Source organism: Chelonia mydas, chromosome 1 (assembly GCF_015237465.2).
Source record: "Chelonia mydas isolate rCheMyd1 chromosome 1, rCheMyd1.pri.v2, whole genome shotgun sequence".
Classification (NCBI taxonomy): Eukaryota; Metazoa; Chordata; order Testudines; family Cheloniidae; genus Chelonia; species Chelonia mydas.
The window spans coordinates 165,122,318-165,136,587 of NC_057849.1; the positions used below are offsets into that span (position 1 = coordinate 165,122,318).

Here is a 14,270-nt window from a genome sequence, read left to right on the forward strand (position 1 = left end):
TTTTAAATTTTGTGCCCTATTCCAGAAAAGATCTTGGGTAGCAACAATGTTCATCAAAATTTGCAACTTTTAAGAGGATTCTGCAGAATATTAGTAGAAAGTAAAGTTTGAATTTGAGTAATAACTAGTTGCACCGTAATAGTTGCCAATCAGAGAACAAAGCTCTTTTGACTGTACACAAATCATAATTGTCCAGTACTGAAGAGTCACAGCTTACAACTGGTCTACGGTCCAAGAATTATTTGTGGAAATAATTCAATTGGTATTTCGAACTGTTGATGAATTCAAGGGAATCACAATTTGTTTGTGGACAATCCACAAACAAAGTGGCAATAAAATCACAAAATGACTTGTTATGAATTATTCACTCAGCTCAAATTCAGTTAACTCTCATTTGCTGGTTTGTGTGGTTTCACACTGCTTTAAATTTTGCTGTATATTTTGTTTTAACTCAATGTGACAAAATTGAAACTCAAAAATGAAACTGGCATGTGTTCATGGCATTGTATATGGGCTCAGATGAGTCAATTGGATCCTCATTTACCATATGAACAACTGTCATGTGTCATTAATTTTTGAATAATTAAGTGACTTAGCCCTTGTTTTCTGCTTCCAATTTTGATAAGAGTCAGGGGCTCACTTATTTCTATGACCTAACTCCAAAGTTTCATGTTCGTGGTTTTACTGTGAAAGGTTCTCACAGCTCAAAAGCAGATGTGCATGTGCCTACAATTATGTCACAGGGTGGCTTGCTGCTTTAAGTGAAACTGGGTCCAGCTCTTCTGTGCCAGCACAGGTACATCCCAGGTTGACCTGATTAAGAGTGCAGGGTGCATCTGCGGCTAATAAATAAGAGGAAAACGACTGCGATGGGTTAGGAAGTCCATGGGGAAGGCTGAAGACTAGGGCAGGGGCCTGCCTGAGGCAGACCACAGGACTGTGAGGCTGAAGAGTGCTGAGGGTTAAGAGCCTAGTATAGGGGTTAGCATGCTGACCTTTCCCAGGCAGAGGCTTAGAAGCCTGGGAAGGACCCTTGCTGGAAGGGCTGAGGTGGCTGTTCTGATAAAAGAACAGGTGAGGACTGTCTGAGAATCTGGGTATGGCGGAAGACACTGTAGCAGGAATATGAGGTATGTGATTGAAGTGTGTTTTGGGACATGTATGGACTATGTGCATTGTGTATGGGATAAATGGACTGTGTTCTGGGCTTTCAAGGACTCTTCTTTCTTCTCTATGTGGGATAAACTTGGCCTGGGTAGGAGTAATATCAGACAGAAGAGAGTTTGTGGTAGAGTCTATGAGGTGCCTGAGAGGGGAAACTAAGACAGTAACACTGACATTACTGCACCCAGCTACAAACGTGTGCTTAGAAGCAAGGGGGAATCTGTGACATACTGTTGAAGTGGTTTCAAGCTTGGGGTTTATACCTGATGAAATTTCTTCATTAATAGTAAAGTCATATGGGTGGGACAGCTTGTATAAATATACTTACAGATGCCACTGCTTCCTTTGAAGAAAGCTAGTATCAGTGCTAGGTAGCAGAAATATAGTGAATACTATTGTGAAACTACTTGAATTTCAAACTAAACCTCATTATGAATACTTTTAAAAATTACTTCTTCACACAGACCTTATTCTAGCCAGGGCTAGAAACCAGAAATAATCTGGAAAAACTCACAAGGAAGCTTTTTTTTCTTGTAAATTATCCATGCCACCTTTATAGACTGAAAATTTGAGATAAATGTTCTTATTTTTGGCATATTTAACTGACTTTTGCAACGCTCTGAGGTTCATTCATCTTTCAACATGGTGTTATTTAGGTCTTCTGATATATGAACTAGAGCCGGATGTGAACACTTACGAGTTCGGGTTAAGATGTTGTGAGAATTAAATTGTATAGCTTTGTAGGCCCATCTTCTTCAACATTCACCTTTGAATTAACACTGTTCTCCTGTATTCAAATCTGGTTATAAACACAAACTGTAAGCAAGAGTTTGCTTCAGTGGGGGCAGGGATTAATACAAGAGTATTTGCACTTCTGAAGTGTGCGGTTCTTTTTTCATTGTAAGTTGATTGCTTCAGCAGAGAACAGTGAAGATTAGCCATAAAAGGTCATTAGCAAAAAGAAAAACAGTTTAATGAGCAATACTCCTTTCTCTAGAACTGAAAGGTCAGAAGGTCATGGGTCTTATCGTAGTTCTATAAGGGGCTGATCTATTCAGAATAAACACCAGCATGCCACACATTTCTTGTGGTACAGCACTAATTCTTCTTTAGAACGTCAGAAGTCAGCAAATTTTGGCTCACTGTAGCACACTGACCTAGTCCACAGAGAGAAAGACAGTTAATAAAAAACAAACGAGCAACCCCAAACTCTTTCACAGTACTGGAATATCTTCTCTTGACTCTCTATGCCCCCATCTCCATGTAAGTTGCATACAGACAACTTTGTGCTCTCAACAATAGCAAGTGTGGTCCATTTCAGTGACCTCGTTTCTGCAATAGAGATGTATCTTGAGGGCAATGTGACAAAATCATAGGTATTATTTTAACTCTTGGGTAACATTTTACTATTATTTCCCATAAGCCAGTTAATATTTACATTCTAGTACTGTGCAAAAATCTTCAGTGTGACGTTGTAGCCACCCAGACTATGCCTGTTCTTATACTTTGGTGTTCCATGAACACTGAATATTTCAGAAATTCTTGGTATCAATGAAATGTTAACCAAATTAGGCCTGTGGTCATCAATGAAGTTTGAAGGCAATTTGGAAGCTGCAAATAGCTGCGTAGAGTCTACTGTATTACAAATTGCATACACACACACACACACACACACAATTCTTTATGCCTGTCAAGTGTAGATGTTTGCATGCACATCTATAATTGTGTGTGTGCGCGCATTATTGGAGACCCGAAAGAGATGATACTTGTGGAAAATGTACTCCACAGTACATAAATTAGATCATAAGAGGAACACTTAATTTTTTTATTTAAACATCACAACACTTATCCTATCGGCATGTTGTGTTATGCTTGATTATATCCTGTTTATATGAGTTACAGATCCTTGGATAAAAGATGTAATAGAAGTGTAAATCATTATTCTAGTTGTGCTGCGGAATTTAACTCCTAGCACAGACCTAATGTGAGGGTGAAATGAAAAATGAATTGCACCATGTGCTTTTTATAGCAGAGTCAGTGCCATGGAGAGAAGAGAGAGGATGTATTTTTCTTCCTGTTTTCATTAAATATGCTTATTCGCATTTCTACGTATTGAAATATCAAACTCTGTTTTACCCATATATTAAGCAGTATGTGTTACATTTCTCACTTCTAATTATCTAGATCTATCTATACACCTATTTAGACATCACAAAAGAGGAGTGGCAATCCTGGACTCCAAGTACCTTGGACATAATTTTAAAGATAAAAGTTGTAAAAAAAAAAAAAAAAAAAATCTGGCTGCCTTCCCACAACTGCAGGGAAAAAATCAACCTGAGATGATAATCTAACCATACCCTGCCTCACCAACAGGTACCAGCCCATGTCATGCCCCTCACTGCCCCACTTGGAAAAAAGATATGGGCCCAGAATGCAAGAATATTTGGTCTAAATTAGACCAAAGGCAGGATTGTAGGTAGGGGAGGAGTGAATTTTAACCTGAGACTTCTCACAAGGAAGGATCTGCCAGCAGTTCCCCTTCTCATACAGAGAGTACTCCAACATGAAGAGAGAGTGGGTCACAAACCCGTTAGGGCTTTATATCAGCACCTTAATCTCCTCCTGGGAACCGGAACAGATCATGGAACACTGGTCTTAAGTGCTCTTCATGAAATGCACCACTTACTAAAAAGGTTGCCTTATTCTACACCAATTTCAGTTTCTGGGTGGCTCTAAGATGATGTCTCATGTAGAAGATGTGATGATCTCACCTTAAGATGACAGCAGCAATGTCGCCTTACTCTTATCTGAAATGAGCTTCAGTCAGCTAGTGGCTTCCTCATTTCTCTAGTTAGTAGTATGTTATCCAAGTCATGTTTTTTAAGGTGACCTCTCAGTCTGGGGCTCTTTCCCTCTCCCATTCCCCCTCCCCCCCCAACAAGGATTTCAGCTATGTTGTTTTACTTAAACAAGTGACTGGATGCTCTAGTCCCTGTACGGACACAAGTTAACTTTGTTTTATTTTATCTGATGTCCTTTATGAGTATACGGCCATGCTCTGACTGCTTTCATGCATGTGCACAAGGGCATGAGAGGGGACAGAGACCCCTTTCCCCACCTGTCTCCTCTGCAGGTGTATGTGGGAGGAGAAATCACTGTCTCCTAATAATATTTTAGTAGTATCTGTCATACTAACTTACGACAGTGACCCTCCACCTTCACTCTGGCAATGTTCCCAGCACATGTGCCCACTTCAGTTAGCTTCTCATTTAAGGACCTTTGCTCGTTGCTGTCCCATATGCATGGGACCAACTCCCTAATAATATCCATACAACTGCTACATGATCTACCTTCAAACTCCCCTGTAAGACTCGCCTCTGTTATGATGCCTACAGAACCCAGCTTGTTGACCATGGCTAGACAGGTGACAAGCTGTACCTGTTCCTCTTCCCCTTCTTTCCTTTTCTTTCTCTATACCCAACCCCTACTGCAAGTTGAAACAGAGTTAATGTGACTAAAAAAGCTGTGCCATCATCATTGTTTGCTAGTGTGATACATTCCCATCCTCAACCCATCATCTGTTTTATGCCTTTTAGACATAGGGCAGGGATAGAAAAGAGACAATGTTTGTACAGTGCCTGTTACTATGTGACCTAATCCCAACCAATACCTTTGGGAGTGCCCAAATTAAATATTTACTTCTAAAAATAATAATAATTAATAAATGATTCTGTAAGAAATTAAACACCCTCATAGCCGATGAAAGTCAGTGCTTTTTGAGTCCATTGGCATTTTGCTAGATTGGGTACTTTATACTCCTTGTGAATTGTTGTTACATTGACCACTCAATGGTTCTAAGCTACAGGGCTAGTTGACACATGACAAAAATTAGGTATTTTACCAAAGGTTAAAAGATCACATGGATCAGATTTTCATGTGCTCGGCATCCACAGCTAGGGTGGGATTTTTCAGAAGAGCTCATCTCTCCTTTAGGCACCCAAACAAGAGCCAGATTTTCAAAAGTGCTCAGCAGCCACAAGCTACCATTATGGCCCTTATGGGCAGCTTCTCAGAAAGAACCAATTTCCCAACATGCACCCAGTATGCTGAGCTCCTTAATTCTGGCCAATGTATCTAGAAAGGGCTTTCAGCTATGTACACACTACAGCTTAAGTTTGTCACTCCGGTGTGTGAATAAGCCACCCCCCCCCCCCGAGCGACATAAATTACACCTAAGCTTTGTCAGTGTGGACAGCACTTTGTCAGTAGGATAGCTACCCCTGCTCATGGGAGCTGGAGTAATTAAGTCGACGAGAGCTCTCTCCCATCAGTTTAGAGCATCAGCCATCAGTGGAGCGGGGCTGCTGTGAGCTCTATAGTGTAGCCATAGCCTAAGTTTATTTCATTTAACATCTGACTGCATTTAAAAGCACATTTTCAGTGGCACTCACTGACCTGATCACAAGAATGAAATGATTAATTGGGATAGTGATAATCTAACATTCTACAGCTTTACAATGCATGGAGCTAAGCATTTCCTCCCCAGTTTTAATCACCTGGCAAAGTTTTCTTGGCAGCACATTTTGGCCTTGTCTTTGTGAGAACTGGGTGTAAAAGGCCTGTTCTTTGTGATTTCAGTACATTGCAAATTACTAACCATTAACCCTTCGAGAGAGTTCTTTAATCAACCATTTAATTTAGTGTAGTACTAGCACTCACCCTGTAATTGTAAGAAATTGGGTATGCAATGTCTTGTAATTTCAACACACTGAAATTGTAATTCTCTAATTGCTTTAGTGGCTCTGGTTAGAGATAGCTTTTAATTATTTGAAATTATTCTAAAGAATTTTTTATTTTTATTATACAATTGTCTGCTAATCCTATTTAGTTTAGTGAAACTTGACAAATTTAAACAGCTTATTTTTCATGTTCTATCCATAAGAACATAATCTTTGAATGACACAAATATCTGGCTGGAATATACATATGAAAATGACGCAGAAAAGTTAAAAGAAATCGATCTGTTCTCTATGAATTTTTATTCTAGCTTCTCATAGAAACATTGTTTGACCGTGTGCTTGATTGGTTGTTTGAAAAGTGTGAACTGGGAGTCCTTTGTTCCAGGTGAGCCTTGAGTGGGCTTGACTGTTATTAAAAGCCAGTCAGCTGGGAACCAGCTGAGTGGCAAACAGCAGAGAGCTAACAGAGGGAGTTTTCCTGGGAGTTCGCCTGGGGAGAGCCCACTCAGGCTTACATCTTGCCGGCTTCTCTGAGTAGTTCAAGGTCCGGAGAAACAAGTATCGACCCTGCGTTGCATAAGAGAAACTGAAGATTTCCTGGATAGACGTCAGGATATGCTTCTACGGACACAATGTTCTGAAGATTCAGAGCAGGCTGCACAGCGGGGACAGGAGGATGGTGAAGAAATGTGGCAGCATGTGACCTCCAGAAGAAGAAAGGGGAGCATCCATGTACCAGCAGCGCAGATACAGGTAAGCAACCATTTTCATATTCTCTCCACAGGTACTAATGTGGAGAGTGGACTAGATGATACATCTGAGGGAAGGGAACAGAAGGAGACTCTGCTGATTGGAAAGCATGAGATGCACTGTCCTAGAGATGAGGGTTCCACGATCACCTCTCCCAAGAGAAGGAGGAGGGTGGTGGTGGTCGGGGACTCTCTCCTTAGGGGGACTGAGTCATCTATCTGCCACCCCAACCGGGAAAACCGAGAAGTCTGCTGCTTGCCAGGAGCTAGGATTCACGATGTGATGGAGAGACTGCCGAGACTCATCAAGCCCTCAGATTGCTACCCCTTCCTGCTTCTCCATGTGGGCACCAATGATACTGCCAAGAATGACCTTGAGCGGATCACTGCAGACTACGTGGCTCTGGGAAGAAGGATAAAGGAGTTTGAGGTGCAAGTGGTGTTCTCGTCCATCCTCCCCATGGAAGGAAAAGGCCTGGGTAGAGACCGTCGAATCATGGAAGTCAAAGAATGGCTACGCACGTGGTGTTGGAGAGAAGGCTTCGGATTCTTTGACCAGAGGATGGCGTTCCAAGAAGGATTGCTAGGCAGAGACGGGCTCCACCTAATGAAGAGAGGGAAGAGCATCTTCGCAAGCAGGCTGGCTAACCTAGTGAGGAGTGCTTTAAACTAGGTTCACTGGGGGGAAGGAAGCCCTGAGGTAAGCGGGGAAGTGGGATACCGGGAGGAAGCACAAGCAGGAGAGTGCGAGAGGGGAGGACTCCTGCCTCATACTAAGAAAGCAGGACAAACAGCAAGTTATCTCAAGTGCCTATATACAAATGCAAGAAGCCTGGGAAACAAGCAGGGAGAACTGGAAGTCCTGGCACAGTCTAGGAATTATGATGTGATTGGAATAACAGAGACTTGGTGGGATAACTCCCATGACTGGAGTACTGTCATGGATGGATATAAACTGTTCAGGAAGGACAGGCAGGGCAGAAAAGGTGGGGGAGTTGCATTGTATGTAAGAGAGCAGTATGACTGCTCAGAGCTCCGGTATGAAACTGCAGAAAAACCTGAGAGTCTCTGAATTAGGTTTAGAATTGTGAACAACAAGGGTGATGTCATGGTGGGAGTCTGCTATAGACCACCGGCCCAGGGGGATGAGGTGGACGAGGCTTTCTTCTGGCAACTAACGGAAGTTACTAGATCGCAGGCCCTGGTTCTCATGGGAGATTTCCATCACCCTGATATCTGCTGGGAGAGCAATACAGCGGTGCACAGACAATCCAGGAAGTTTTTGGAAAATGTAGGGGACAATTTCCTGGTGCAAGTGCTGGAGGAACCAACTAGGGACACAGCTCTTCTTGACCTGCTGCTCAGAAACCTGGAAGAATTAGTAGGGGAAGCAAAAGTGGATGGGAACCTGGGAGGCAGTGACCATGAGATGGTCGAGTTCAGGATCCTGACACAAGGAAGAAAGGAGAGCAGCAGAATACAGACCCTCGACTTCAGAAAAGCAGACTTTGACAACCTCAGAGAACTGATGGGAAGGATCCCCTGGGAGAATAACATGAGCGGGAAAGGAGTCCAGGAGAGCTGGCTGTATTTTAAAGAATCCTTATTGAGGTTGCATGAACAAACCATCCCGATGTGTAGAAAGAATAGTAAATATGACAGGCGACCAGCTTGGCTTAACAGTGAAATCCTTGCTGATCTTAAACACAAAAAAGAAGCTTGCAAGAAGTGGAAGATTGGACAAATGACCAGGGAAGAGTATAAAAATATTGCTTGGACATGCAGGAGTGAAATCAGGAAGGCCAAATCACACCTGGAGTTGCAGCTAGCAAGAGATGTTCAGAGTAAAAAGAAGGGTTTCTTCAGGTACGTTAGCAACAAGAAGAAAGTCAAGGGAAGTGTGGGCCCCTTACTGAATGAGGGAGGCAACCTAATGACAGAGGATGTGGAAAAAGCTAATATAATCAATGCTTTTTTTGCCTCTGTCTTCACAAACAAGGTCAGCTCCCAGACTACTGCACTGGGCAGCACAGCATGGTGAGGAGGTGACCAGCCCTCTGTGGAAAAAGAAGTGGTTCGGACTATTTAGAACAGCTGGACGAGCACAAGTCCATGAGGCCGGATGCGCTGCATCCGAGACTGCTAAAGGAGTTGGCGGATGTGATTGCAGAGCCATTGGCCATTATCTTTGAAAACTCATGGTGATCGGGGGAGGTTCCGGACGACTGGAAAAAGGCTAATGTAGTGCCCATCTTTAAAAAAGGGAAGAAGGAGGATCCTGAGAACTACAGACCAGTCAGCCTCATCTCAGTCCCTGGAAAAATTCTGGAGCACGTCCTCAAGGAATCAATTCTGAAGCACTTAGAGGAGAGGACAGTGATCAGGAACAGTCAGCATGGATTCACCAAGCGCAAGTCATGCCTGACTAATCTAATTGCCTTCTATGACGAGATAATTGGCTCTGTGGATGAGGGGAAAGCGGTGGACGTGTTGTTCCTTGACTTTAGCAAAGCTTTTGACACAGTCTCCCACAGTATTCTTGCCAGCAAGTTAAAGAAGTATGAGCTGGATGAATGGACTATTAGGTGGATAGAAAGCTGACTAGATTGTCGGGCTCAACGGGTAGTGATCAATGGCTCCATGTCTAGTTGGCAGCCGGTTTCAAGTGGAGCGCCCTAAGGGTTGGTCCTCGGGCCGATTTTGTTCAATATCTTCATAAATGATCTGGAGGATGTGTGGATTGCACCCTCAGCAAGTTTGCAGATGACAGTACCTCTCCTCCCAGTGTAGATATGCTGGAGGGTACCGATAGGATACAGAGGGACCTAGACAAATTACAGGATTGGGCCAAAAGAAATCTGATGAGGTTCAACAAGGACAAGTGCAGAGTCCTGCACTTAGGACGGAAGAATCCCATGCACCGCTACAGACTAGGGACCAAATGGCTAGGCAGCAATTCTGCAGAAAAGAACCTAGGGGTTACAGTGGACGAGAAGCTGGATATGAGTCAACAGTGTTCCGTTGTTGCCAAGAAGGCCAATGGCATTTTGGGATGTATAAGTAGGGGCATTGCCAGCAGATTGAGGGACGTGATCGTTCCCCTCTATTCGACATTGTTGAGGCCTCATCTGGAGTACTGTGTCCAGTTTTGGGCCCCACACTACAAGAAGGATGTGGAGAAATTGGAAAAAGTCCGGCAGAGGGCAACAAAAATGATTAGTTTCAGAGTAACAGCCGTGTTAGTCTGTATTCGTAAAAAGAAAAGGAGTACTTGTGGCACCTTAGAGACTAACCAGTTTATTTGAGCGTGAGCTACAGCTCACTTCATCGGATGCATAGCATATCGTGGAAACTGCAGAAGACATTATATACACACAGAGACCATGAAACAAAACTTCCTCCCACCCCACTCTCCTGCTGGTAACAGCTTATCTAAAGTGATCATCAAGTAGGGCCATTTCCAGCACAAATCCAGGTTTTTGTGCAAAACCTGGATTTGTGCTGGAAATGGCCCTACTTGATGATCACTTTAGATAAGCTGTTACCAGCAGGAGAGTGGGGTGGGAGGAAGTTTTGTTTCATGGTCTCTGTGTGTATATAATGTCTTCTGCAGTTTCCACGATATGCTATGCATCCGATGAAGTGAGCTGTAGCTCACGAAAGCTCATGCTCAAATAAACTGGTTAGTCTCTAAGGTGCCACAAGTACTCCTTTTCTTTTTAAAAATGATTAGGGGACTGGAACACATGACTTATGAGGAGATGCTGAGGGAACTGGGATTGTTTAGTCTGCAGAAGAGAAGAATGAGGGGGGATTTGATAGCTGCTTTCAACTACCTGAAAGGGGGTTCCAAAGAGGATGGATCTAGACTGTTCTCAGTGGTAGCAGATGACAGAACAAGGAGTAATGGTCTCAAGTTGCAGTGGGGGAGGTTTAGGTTGGATATTAGGAAAAACGTTTTCACTAGGAGGGTGGTGAAACATTGGAATGCATTACCTAGAGAGGTGGTGGAATCTCCTTCCTTAGAAGTTTTTAAGGCCAGGCTTGACAAAGCCCTGGCCAGGATGATTTAGTTGGGGATTGGTCCTGCTTTGAGCAGGGGGTTGGACTAGATGACCTCTTGAGGTCCCTTCCAACCCTGATATTCTATGACTGACTTCTAGGAACAGTATGAGTAACCAGTGCTAAGCAAGGATCCTTCAGTGTAAAGGCACAGGGTTAATTCACCCTTTTCATGGAAAAATCCCCAGGAGAGAATCAAGGCTAAGGACCTGTGTGAAGTTCTCCTTATTGAAGTTTTTGATGAAGTAGTAAAGAGTACTCAGTTTTCTTCTGATATGCTCCCAAAGCCCACTGAATTTAGAGCAGGAGTGCCCAAACTTTTTCAGTCGTATCCTCACCTCCCTTACCAGTAATGGAATCTGCCCACGCCCTCTCCATTACTGCATAGCCAAGGCTTCCTAGCAGCACAGCTGGGGGTGGAACTGGGCTGGAAGCGTGGCGCTCCCTCCCCCCCCCCCCCACATACCCTTAGGGGCTGGCCTGGGCCTGGAGACGGAGCAGGACTGGGGGCTGAATGGGGTTGGGTGAAAAGCAAGGCTGGGGGCAGAGCAGAGCTGGAAGCTTGGGGCTCCTTTTCCGCCCCACCGTGTGGACTATCCTTGGCCCTGTTGCATGCCCCCCGAGTGTTCCTCCATGCCTCCCAGTTTGGAAATGCCTGATTTTAGTCTTGTCTCATGACTTCAATGGGTTCTGGATCAGGCCCTTCAAAAAGTAAAAAAAAAAAAAAATCCAATAAGCCTTTGGGAACTTCATGATCTCTAGAGCTATGATTGATGCTTTATTGAATATAACAACTGGCATTTCAAGAGGAAAAAGTGTATGTGCATTCTGCTCCACATCAGTTGAATGCTGGTGAAGTTAAATGTCTCTATACTACTGCTGTGATTGAACGTCCATTAACATAAATGGGAACTGTGTACTTTATGTGCCATATAACATCCAGAATGCCAGTTTACTCATCATTGACATGTTTTCTCCCGAGAATTTAAATCCCTGAGAGGAACAACCCAGTTCCATGGACTTCAGTTGGAACTGTGTGTGTTCAGCACCTCTCAAGATCAGGTCCCCTTTGTCTGTATAAACAGCATTATTTAAGAACACCTAACAGTAATGCCTAGACATCAGAATGCTTCCTTTAGTATTTTGGGGGTTTCCAAGTTGGCAAGTGTAAGAATAGAAGAGTTTATCAAAACTTGCAGCACATGCTTGCATGTTTAATATGTGAGGGCAATAATGTAGTGTGAAGCAAATCCAAGTTTTAAAAAGTTAGGATTAGATTAATCACACTTACAGATGTTCAGTGTGATTGTTTTGTTCTTTTATCATAGTTAAGCAAATCTGCTTGAAACTGTTCAGACAGTCTCCAACTGACAGCTGGGGAAGTGTGTACCTTCTTGCCTTCTTGACTGAGAGCAGATCCTAGCATTGTCTCCAAGTTACAAATGTACCACTCCGCATTTGTGGTTTGGACCTCATTCATGAGTAGAAGGGAATTATATCTTCACCTCAGTGGAAAAAAAAATCAAAAAAATCTCTTGAAAATATATAGAAAAATAAATTGGTAAAAAATCCTCTGAATTATGCCACCTCATTAAAACCTTTTTTCAAATGCTAAAATATTTGGGAAAGGAGCTGATAAATTTGTGTGTTTAGAGGATTCTTCTGTACATGGGAGAAAATAATCTTTCATGCAAAGAGCATGTGGTAGAATACAAGTCTGTGTACACCTCAAAATGTCAAGCTTTCCACTCTGTTCACAAAGTTGACACAAACATTGCTGTGGTATAGCCATGGGACTGAAAGGACACTAAAAATATTGGCATACAAATAAATGCTTCAACCCTTCAGAAGCAAAGTAGGATTCCACAATCATCTTCAGATTTAGTTATTGTGTGGCAGTACTAGTGTCTGAACTCTGGTAACAAAATGAATTGTTTCATGTCCTGGTGAGCAATGAGTTCTACACTAAAACTGCAGTGAAATTCACATTTTCAGATGGTGATTTAGTTCACAATAAGCACGTTCTTATCAGAAAGAAAGAAAGAATAGCTTCTCTACCTCTGACTGTAGTGTCCATGCTGATATGGCTTCGGTCTGGTCACTGCTACAGGAGCTCCAGATGATGGTGATCAGTAACTTGCATTTTTTCTTGTCCGTCAAATAGTAGAAAAAGGGAGTTAGATGAAATTATGACAACTGATAATATTATAGTGTAGTATGCCTATGAAGGCAGACATAATAAAAATCTTTTTAAAGGGTATAAATAAGGACCTACTTAATTTGTGATATTGCGGATCCCACAATACTAGGCTTCTGCCACAATTTTGCCAGCTGCCTGGGGCTGATGGTGCGGGGGCTGCTAGCCCCCTCACTGCTCCCGCTGGCAGCCCCACGCATTAATGTCTATAATATAGTTGTAGTAAAAGTCTGGTTATCAAAAAAAATTAGCAGACATAACATAATACTTGAATGTTTATATTGTTTCAGCACATTTTTCTTAAACAAATAGGTCTTCTCTGGCTCTTCCAAATTACCACAATTAATAAAGGGCCGTTATTACTTTTCTGAGATTTTTCATGTCTCGTCACAACTCAGCTGCAATTATTTGGCAATCTTCCAGCTATTCAAATAGAACCTTAGGTAGAAACTAATTGGGGCAGAAAAAAACTTGTCAGTACCAGAGGTGGTCAAAATTGGAATTTCCATCTTGTGGGAAATAAGTATTTCAACACACTGTGTTGTTTTGGTTTTGATTGAAATGAAACATTTATACGTTCATGACTCAAAATGTTTCATTTTGGCTCAGTTCAACATTAAACTGCATCTGCATGAGCTGCCACCATATCTTCGGGTGAGTTGTAGTTCAGGCACTTTATGCCCTTGCTCTCCTTTATGGCTGGGCCACATTCCTCCTCATCCCCCCTGCTGCCCTCCTCCCCCAATCCCACCACAGCAGCTCATCCAGAGAGGAGACCAAAGTGCATCCTGGGAGGATATATTTCACCTAACGAGCCCAGAGAGGATAATGGGGACATGAGACAGCTGAACTACCTCTTCCCAGAGACATCACAGCAGCTCAGATGAAGGCTAATGTGGAATTGAGCCCCAAACAACATTTTGGCATGGGTTGTCCTGACTCAAAACTAAGTATTTTGTTTTAATTTTCCCGATGGAAAATTATTTTCCATTAAAACACATTTTGATGGAAAATTCCCAAGAAATTCAAATATAGTGTTTGAACAATTACATGGATCCACTGTAGGTTTCTGTTTGCCTTCCTCTGATGCTTCATCTGCAAGCTACTGCTATGGGCAAGATAGCTGACTTAATTGACCAAAGTATGATCCTCTGCTGTAAGTGTTCTGTTCTGTTCCAGAGAGTACTGCACAAGTGTATGCTGTATGAGGATGCACTGAGCTGTAGGAGTGTTTTTTTTTTCTCTCTTGAATGCAGTGTAAAACCAAGGTCTTGACTCATGGTCCCGTATTAAATATAGGAGCATGCTTCTTAACTGCCGTTTTCTGGACAAACTTCTATTTGGGTAACTGTTCTCCCT

At 42.7% G+C, this 14,270-nt stretch overlaps 1 long non-coding RNA gene across 1 annotated transcript in view; it reads left to right on the forward strand.

Moving 5' to 3' along the window:
* Positions 1 to 895: 895 nt before the first annotated feature.
* Positions 896 to 14,270, forward strand: part of LOC122464096 — a 48,132-nt gene continuing 34,757 nt past the window's right edge. The window contains exon 1 of the long non-coding RNA XR_006287972.1: positions 896 to 1,130. This is a non-coding gene — a long non-coding RNA (uncharacterized LOC122464096). The remainder of the gene's footprint in view (positions 1,131 to 14,270) is intronic.